Source organism: Arachis ipaensis, chromosome B09, assembly GCF_000816755.2.
Source record: "Arachis ipaensis cultivar K30076 chromosome B09, Araip1.1, whole genome shotgun sequence".
Lineage (NCBI taxonomy): Eukaryota > Viridiplantae > Streptophyta > Magnoliopsida > Fabales > Fabaceae > Arachis > Arachis ipaensis.
In genome coordinates, this window is record NC_029793.2 from 143,671,128 (window position 1) to 143,681,029 (window position 9,902).

The 9,902-nt window shown below is 32.6% G+C and overlaps 1 pseudogene; it reads right to left on the bottom strand.

Moving 5' to 3' along the window:
- Positions 435-5,718, bottom strand: LOC110266984 (annotated as a pseudogene).

Sequence of the window (9,902 nt, forward strand, 5' to 3'; positions counted from 1 at the left end):
AAATGATTATAATAAACATAATTATAATAATAAAATATAATTTTTATTTTTTAAATTTTTAATTTATAAATTAATTGTTACGGTTATAAATTTATTGTATTGTTTATAACGGTAAGATATAATAAATATAGAAATATGAATTCAATATATTTGGAGATTACAAATTTATTGGATTCTATTTTTTAGTTTTTTATTTGTATATTTTATTTTTTTGTTGATTTAGAAATAATAATTGATTTGACAAGAATTGAATGGTTGATTCTAAAGTTGTGCCAAGTAAGCAATATTACTGACATGACATTAGTAGGAGAAAAGTAATATCTCAAAAGCAATGTGATACATACTTATGTATTTACTTTTATATATTAAAAATAGATTAAATTGCACAAGTAACTACTATTACTGATATAAGACTAGAGCAGGTAAAATAATTTCTACAAACTTTTAGACGTGTGACTTGAGTAATGAATTGGAGATGTTGGATAAGAAATGAAAAAGGGCCTAGGCGGCAATTCAAATGATTCCAAGCTTCCTTCAAGCATTTCTACCACCTTAATGTTGGGAATAAGGAGTATGGCCACAATCCAATCAATCATGTATTAAATAATTTGTTATTGTTATTATATTAAAATGTTAATATAATAAGGTCTTTGGTTAAATTTAAAAATTTATCATTGTGATAGTGATCATAATATTGAGAGATAAATCTTTTATAATTTAATCTACATTATTCTTAGTCATATAATTATTAAAAAGGACACTAATAATCCGAAAGGATCAATATATATATATATATATATATATATATATGGTCTTCGTTAGATGAAGATTAATAGATCTTATTTATTAAATTATATATATAGATGGTGCATATAGAGATATGACCATTGAATTGACTCACTTTGAAAATTCCTAATGGTTATAATTACCGTATATTTGTCAATAGGATATTCTCAAGATGAACATAGTAATAGAGTTTCCTTTGACCTGTGACTGTCATAGTAATTAACAATGTACTTATTATACTTTGATTCCGGACACCTAATATCCTAGGGTGCTAGTTGAATGGATATTGGGTATGATTTAAATACTTGTAAAATTAATGATTTGTCAATAAGGAATCCGTCAACTCTCGGTAAAGAGTTTGAGTTCTATGATTATAATGACTGAGATGAATGAAACCTTGACCAAGGGGATCGAATGAATGAAGAAATGAGTTTCTTAAGTCATTCACAATTCATTATAATAATGGTAACAAGTTAGAGTTTGACAATTAAACCATACGCTAAGGGTTAACCAAGAGCTGGAGGATGCAAGAAATTATACTTTGTTCTTCTAAGGTTCTTAGTAAAAATATATTACTTCATACTATCGGGTCGTTGAGGAGTGTTGATAGATGCCAACCTTGATTAGTAAATTTAGTAGGACTAATTTACTACCCGCTTAGTATTGAACCTATGGGGTCACACACTAACGAGTGTTCTAATCTTTGCTATAGAATTATTTAATTATTATTTTGATTTGATCAAATAAATAATTATATTAATTGAAAATAGAATATTATTATATTCTTTGCTAGCACCAAAAATATAATAATAGTATGATAATTGAGAATATTAAATGAGATTTGAGAATAGTTAGTTATTCTATTTTTAAATTTGGATGAGATCCTAACTGATTCTGTTTCAAATTGAGTTATGATATGATTCATAAATTTGAAGGATTCAGATTTAGAATTTCAAGATATGATTTAAATTTGAATTGAGATTCAAATTTAAAATCAGTAACAAATCTCATACTATATATATGTATGCCAAGAGTACAGGAAATAGATGAGAATAAAACACAAGGGTTTTATTCCTTTACCTCTACACACATAGACATATGTGAGCCTGATTCTTGGAGAAGAATTTTATGGCATGCAAAGAGTTGCAAGAGGTTTCTCAATTTAGATCAGATGTCCATTGGTCAAGGAGTTGACAGCAAAGGTTGGTTTCGGTGTAGATACGCATAGCGCCTTCATACCATCGAAGGAAAAAGTGATTTTTACTAAAGTGTCTAAAGGTATTTAGGTCTTATCTATGTATTATTTCTAGAATAAAATTTAAGCACAAAATAGATCTTTAGGATTACCTTCTTTTCTTCCCTTGCGTGTTATGAACACATGGTAATCCTTCACTTACTCATTGCGGACGGCACGAAGGATTAGTCTGTATGCACCACAAGCTCACCAATGTCAACTTTCTCACTATTTCCCTATCGCTGTCCTTTCTGATACACCACAATTCAAACTCTTCATCTAGTTCAAGTCGCTTGTAAATCTAATGTGGAAAATACAACTCACTGAACGATCAACTTCCACATTTTTATTGTTTCTTTTTCCAACCATTTCCAAAACCATCATTCCATAACTGTAAACATCTGTCTTGTGAGATATTCCACAAAAATTCCTTGAAAACAAATCTGGAGCAATAAATCCATAATAGTTCCTCTTGCACACGACATGAAAACAATACTCTCTTTTCTTGGACATATCTTAGCGAGTCCAAAATCTGAAATCTTTGGACAAAAATTCTTGTCGAGTAGTATGTTATGAGGTTTTACATCGAAATGCAAGATCCTGGTATTGCAGCCTCAATGCAAATAATTTAATCCACGTGCGACACCAACTGCAATGTCATATAGAGCAATGGATCCAATTGGCGACCAACTGTAGTTGAATTTTCCTCACGTAGGAACTTTTCAAGGGATCCATTAGGCATAAATTCATAGATTAGAGCTCGTTTGGAACCTTGAAAACAAAATCCCACAAGAATAACAATGTTAACATGAGATGTCCAACTAATGCTTGCAACTTTGTTGACGAATTCCTCTGCAGATCCCTGTGAGTTATGAGATTGAAAACCTTAACAGCAACAAGACTCCCATCTTGTCGTTCCTGTGCAAGTAAAATAGGAAACTGTTTGAGACATACAAAAGACCCCATAAGGGCGCCACTTAGATAGAGATACAAGAAATATCTTTTTTTAAAGACACGTTACTTCTACCAATTAATGTTCGACACGTAGCATTGATCAAACCAAAATTTGGTTCATCTTTAACGATTCTTTTTCTTTTTTATTTGTGGTCATAAACCAGTTTTTTGGGATTTTTTTTCCCTCTCGCCCGTTATTCCGAGGGTTACCTGAAACGTTGGGTTCGGGTCGGACGTGAGGTCCGGGTCCTCTTTGAAGGTCGATGTCCGACCTAGTGGTGTTGAGGTGCCGCCTATCCGAGCTCTTTCCAAGGGGTTGGGTGGTGGTACCTGCAAGAGATTTCGATACTTAAGTTAGCAAGGGCTTTAAGCAGGTTTTTAGTAGATTAGAACGTGAGTTATTGATGGATAGGACTTGCATCGGTTTGGATTTTTTCACTTAAAATAACTTCCGTTGCAAGTATAGACCAAACCGGCAACCAACTCCCACCATCAAAGTTTAACTTCAAATTAAAATAACTGAGAGTAATTAAACCTCGGGTCATTCTCCCTAGGAACTAGTGATAAAAAGCACACAATTTTGGTTGTGAATATCAAGGGGCGTTTTCAATGATTGAAGTAAACAAATTAAAGGAATTAAAGAACACTCAAAATTGCAATTAATAAACTAATAAAGGAATAAAGGAACTATGTATGTAATATAGACAAGTAATGCTATAAAATGATGAAATTGCGGTTCAAAACATAAATGGAACCTTGACTTGGGATGAGTTATGGAATCCCTTCCTTGCCATAACCACAACTATGATAATTATGATGGATTAATCTCACATAGTCAACCTTTAACATCGAAGAGTAAGTCAAGTGAGCATAATTGTTATTAATCCACAAATTCTAGCTAACTTACTAATTACCAAAGTAAAAAGCTAGCGTTAGTGGAAACAATTACAACTAACAAACCAAGAATTATAAAAAAATGTTGGACATTATGACTCTAATGTTCCATATACTCATTTTTCCAAGGCAAGGGGTGGAAATCTACCCCATAATCAAAATTGACATTTCATCAAATACCTAGTGTGCATAATCATAAAATATGGAAAAATTGGGAAAATGATAAAAACTATGAACAACCAAATGATCAAAATCAACAAAGGCAACTCAACAAACATAAAATAACCATCAAACATCAAATTCATGAACCAGAACTCAAAATTGTAAAACTATGTATATATTGACAAGGAAATTAAAATATAAGAAAGTGTAGAATAAGTAGTGCAATAAAAGAGAAAATTAAAGAAATACTTACAATGAAAATTGCTAGGATCCAAAATCAAAACTTGAAACTATAAGATTCTACAAACCCTAATTAAAATTGAGAGAAAACCTAATCCTAAAACTATCCTAAACTACCCTAAGTGTGTTGTATATTGTATGTTGTGAGTTGGTATGTCGTATGGTTGCTAGCCCCTCCTTTATAAGCTCCAAAGCCTTCAAAAATGGGCCAAAAAGCCCCCAAATTCGCGAGCCACGTGACTTTTTAATGAAGTCACACGCTGGTACCTGTGCATACACACAGATGTGTGCGTACGCACACTTGCTGATTTTCCTCCTATGCATACGCACACATGTTGATTTTTATCTTGTGCGTACGCACAGAGTGTTGTGTGTACGCACACTTGGCTGTGTGCTTTTCCTTTGATTTCTTCATAATTTCTCCCAATTGCGTGTTTCTCTTCCACTCTTATCAAGTCATTCCAACCTATTATACCTAAAATCACTCATCAAAACTATCAATGCATCGAATGGAATGAAAGTGGAATAAAATTGATTAAATAAGCACAAAATAGCATATTTTCACAATTAGGCACAATTTAGAGAGAAAACACAAACGTATGCTATTTAGATGAATAAATGTGGGTTTATATGATGAAATCCACTCAAATCAATCCAAAATTTATTGTCAAATATGATGACCTCCTTTGGGAAGAGGGTCTTTATCTTATCTTGTATCCATTGGTAGGATCTTATCTTTTTGGTAACCGCCTTTTGGTGGACGGTGACCTGGCTGTATTGGGCTTATTTGTTGATATCCGACCTCTTTAAAAGAGGTCGGTGGGGGTAGAAGGGCCCTCCTCGAAGGTCGGTCCTTTTAACCCTTGCTGGCCTGGACCTAGTTCTTGGGTCTGGGTATGAACAGTGCCCCTGCTTGAGTTTCGATCTTTTATAGGTCGTGCTCAAGTATTCTTTCATCGGACGGGTCTACCCTGGGTAGGTCAGGCGTCATTGGTTTTTAATTTTTGAAATACGAATCGTTCGTATTAAATGCTGGTCTAGGTTAGCGCGACAGTTTCTTTGGGTCTTTGTGAGCGCTTTTAAGGCTCATTGATTGGGCCTTTATTCCTTTCTTTGCCATTTCAGTTTTGCCTCCTTTGCCTCTTCAAAAACCTTTGGGGCTTCTTCATTTTTCTTTTTACTTTGCTGTTCTTTCTCTTTTCTTTCGACGCCTCTTTTTCTTTGTCTGTGCCTTGTGATCAAGAAGTTCTTTTCTAGGCTTGGGCGTTTTTCTTGGAGGGATTCGCACTTGCCGCTGTAGACGTCTTCGTGCTCTTCTCCTTTCCAGGTTGGTGCTTTCGTTTTCTTTTCGTTTCTATTCCCTTAGTAGTGGTGATCTGGTTTTCTGCTGCTCCATTTGATGTGAACTCCTTCTTTTGCTTATTTGTTTGTTCCTGGTGATTTTGCATGTTCGCTTTTTCTTCAAAATTTTGGCTTTTACTATTTGTACTGGGCGATGGGGGTTTTCTGGCCCTTGTATCTTTAAATTGTGTTTTATCAACAATCATCATCATAATTCATCAAAATCATCACAGGCATCAATAATCATAATTCACTATCAACCATTCAAACCTATCCTATAATCCACTAGTCTAAGTATCCAGAAATATTATATATTACATAGAGGAAACCGAAATCATACCTTGGCCGATTCCCAATATGTGTTACACACCAAATTGAGTCCACACCAAGCTTCCACAAGCTTTCTAAACTCAAACAAGCCACCAATCAACTCCAACAAGCATCAACAATTAATATTCCAAACTAGACATACATAATTTACCATAGATCAATACCTAGGGTTCACCAAAATTATAATTTCACAAAGTAAAGAGTTTTCTTACCTTCTTGGATGGTGTTTAGGGCACAAACCACCAATAGTCCAACCTTAGATACCACCTAATCAATCAAAACACAAAAATTCACTCAAAACCAACACCCATATTTTCGAATTTCTTAGGGCAGAGGAGAGGAGAGAAAATTTCAAAATCTTACCTACAAAAGTTAGATAGAACTAACGGGTTCAGCGAGAGTTTCGCATAGCCGCTGACGACACGCGAATCGGAGCATCGTAGCTCGAGATATGGCCACCGGAAGTTGTATGTGAATAGTGACAATAGAGGAAAAGCTCTCACCTCTCTCCTCACTTCAGCTGCTGGTGTGTGTGGTATTTGATGAAGAATGAGGCTGAAATGAGCTCATTAATGAACTTATATATGTTGAGCTTGGGCCCAACTTGGGTCCGGTCCAACCCATTAACATTTTTGACCCGTTTGGCCCAATTTTGGGCAAAACCTTTAAAATTTATGCCAGTTTTTAATTCTAATTATTTTCTTAATCTTTTCTACTGTTTTTATCATTTTCGTTTAGTACCGAACAGATTTAAGCTGGTACTACCGGTTAATTTATCAGTACGCATTTTTACGTAATTTTCCGAAAAAAATTATATTTTCCAACTCAGAAAAATCTATTGAGTCCAAATATCATATTTAAATTTTCTAATTAACATTCTAAATTTTTGGAATCTATTTTGGACAATTAATTTATTTTAATTAAGCAATTTATCTCTCATTCTTTTTTTTATCTTTATTAATGATTTGCACAATTATTTAAAAATTTTGATTTAAGTGGCACTTGCAAATAAAACTATAATGTTTTCAAAATTCAGGGAGATGTGGAAAGAGAAAACCAAAATGGTTTAGGTGGCACTTGCAACAACGCAGTTCTTCCTTCAAGCATTTTCACCACTTTACTAATTGATGCTACACTTGAAGGGTTGGCTTGAATTGGTAAAGTTTTTCAAAGTGCTTTTAAATTGGTAAAATTATTTAAAAAAGTGTTTATACTTTTTAAAAATATAAGATTTTTTTTATTTGATAAATTAAAATATTTTTGTATTTATATTTGTGGCTTTCAAAAATTATTGGATACTTTTAAAAGTTAAAGATGTTTTTAAAAATATTTAAGAATAAAAATAGGCTAAATGACCTATTAAGAATATGCAGCTTAGGCTAATATAAAATAGGTACAAATTCAAGTTTTTGTAAAAAATAAAAACTTTAATATGTTAATAGATCAAGTTCAGATTCATTAATTAATTTTATTGGCCTGTCTGAACCTGTTAAAACATAATTAAATACATAAATAATGGCTAATTTTTTTTTGAACGTATGAAAACTGAGTAATATTCTTTAATATAGTAATTTTGAGTGTTTTTTAAAAATGTGAAAGACACATAAATTATTGGGTCCAATTTATGTACTTTAAATTTTTTATTTTTTTGAAATAGAAATCGGTAGGTCTGATTTCTGTACTCGTTAAATCGAATGGTTTGATTTCAGTACCTCTCACAAACTGGAGGGTCCAATTTTTGTATCCTGAATTAATTAGTGCTACATTTGAGAATAACACCCCAACAATTCATAATATAAAAAAATACCATTCTCAATTATTTTTAATTTGATTTACTAAATATAAATGCTATAACTTTTAAAAAGTAAAAGCTTTTACCAAATTAAGTATATTATTATCATTTTTTTACCATCTCATTTTCACACTCATTTCTTATACTTTGCAAACCAAATTCTTGATTAAAGGAAAAAAATCCTCTAATTAGGGGTGTGTATAGGTCGGGTGAAACCGGGTTTAATGTGACCTAGATTCGACCTAAAATATATACCGGGCCTATTTATTAGATCCTAATCCGGCCCTAGACCCGATGAAATCTATACACTTTCAGGCCACGATTATATCGGATAAAAACCGGGTGAAAATCGGACCGTTAACATTACATTATCTTGATACATTCGTATAAGCTAGCATGTGAAAATATCCAAATTTTCAAAGACTCCAACCATTATTTGACATTGAAGGATTACTATGTGTTCATAACACGCAGCGGAAGAAAAAAAGGTAATCCTAAAGATCTATTTTGTGCTTAAACTTTATTCCAATAATAAATATTATTAACATTTTAATATAATAACAATAACAAATTATTTGACACATGATTGATTGGATTGTGGTCATACTCCTTATTCCCAACAGACATGGTAAAATTCACTTAGAAAAATATAACAAGAACCAACTCTTCTCTAAAATTAAAGTATAACCATAATCAATACTAATATTATCTAATAACACCAAATATTTAAATCAATACAAATAACACAATATTATGCATTAGTCTAAAATCTTATGCATTTTAAACATAAAATATTAACTCATAGTCTTATAATAACTAATAACACAAAATATTAAGGTTTACAATACTTAAATTTCACATAGGAATAACTATCATCCATCACTAATAACACAAAATATTAATTGTGTATGATGATCGGGCCATCGGGCCGACTTCGGGTGACCCGAGCCATGACCCAGACCAGACCCGAAATAATGACCGAGTCTATTTTAGAGACCCTTATTCGATCCTAAACCGATAAAATCACACCAAAATAGTCTCTAAAATGTTCGGGACTGAACCGAGTCTTCGAGTCGAGTCGGATCATGCACGCCCCTACCTCTAATCTTAATTGGTAACACACAATACAGTCCTAGAAAGACCCAAAAAAAACACACACACTTCCGGTAACAAACAACACAAATTTCACAAAAATGGTCTCAGTTTCCCACAGTTCCACTTCCATCTATTTCTGATAATTTCAGGTTTGGGAGTGATATCCACTGTTGAATTAAAGACACATTAGGGTGACGTACAAATTCTAAAGGAACTGAAGAACAAAACCGACCCTTCTTCTGTGACTCCAGGTTCATGCGTAACCTCATGAAACTTCATCGTGGACCAATGCGACAACCTCTCCACCTAAAATTGCACTGGAATTGGTCAACCAAGGCTTGCTTTCTACAATATATTTAAATATTTAATAAGGGAGACATGTGACAATATAGTTGGCACTGGTCGGGCCAGCCAATAGTTAAATGAAGCATTTTCCAATTACTGTTACGAATATTTGTGCCACTTTAAACGTGCCCGGGGGCCCTCTGAAGTGGGTACTCATCCAACAACGCGCGTTCATAAAATGGAGCTGCTATGCTTGGAAGCAGATGCTTTAAGCAGAAGTGGATCAGGATCAACTCTTTTAATTTGACCTCTCCTCTAAATATAATATATTTTTCAACAGATATGAAAATAAAAATAATAACTATTTCGACATAAAAAAAATAATTTTATTATTAACGAATTATAATTTAAATGGTATAATTTTTTTGTATTCATTTAAAAAATTGTAAGTTCAAGTATTCCTATTTTTAATAATAAAAAAAAAAGGAAGTTTGAATCGTTTTAAAAATCAGGTCAGTTAACTAATAACATATTTCTATGCACCTATTTCTTTATTATTTCGTCCTTCAATTATTTGTTAAGGGAATCTTTGATTTTGACGCAACTATTATAGATGCTGAAAAATATTAAAAATTATTGCGATTAATAGTTTAAAACTTTACATATTCAACCTTTTAATCTTTTAATTACACGAAATTAATTCGTTTTAATTGTTCAATAAAATATTCAGAAATTGTATAACATGACAATATTATTTTAAAGTGAATATCTTACCTGACCTCTCACAAT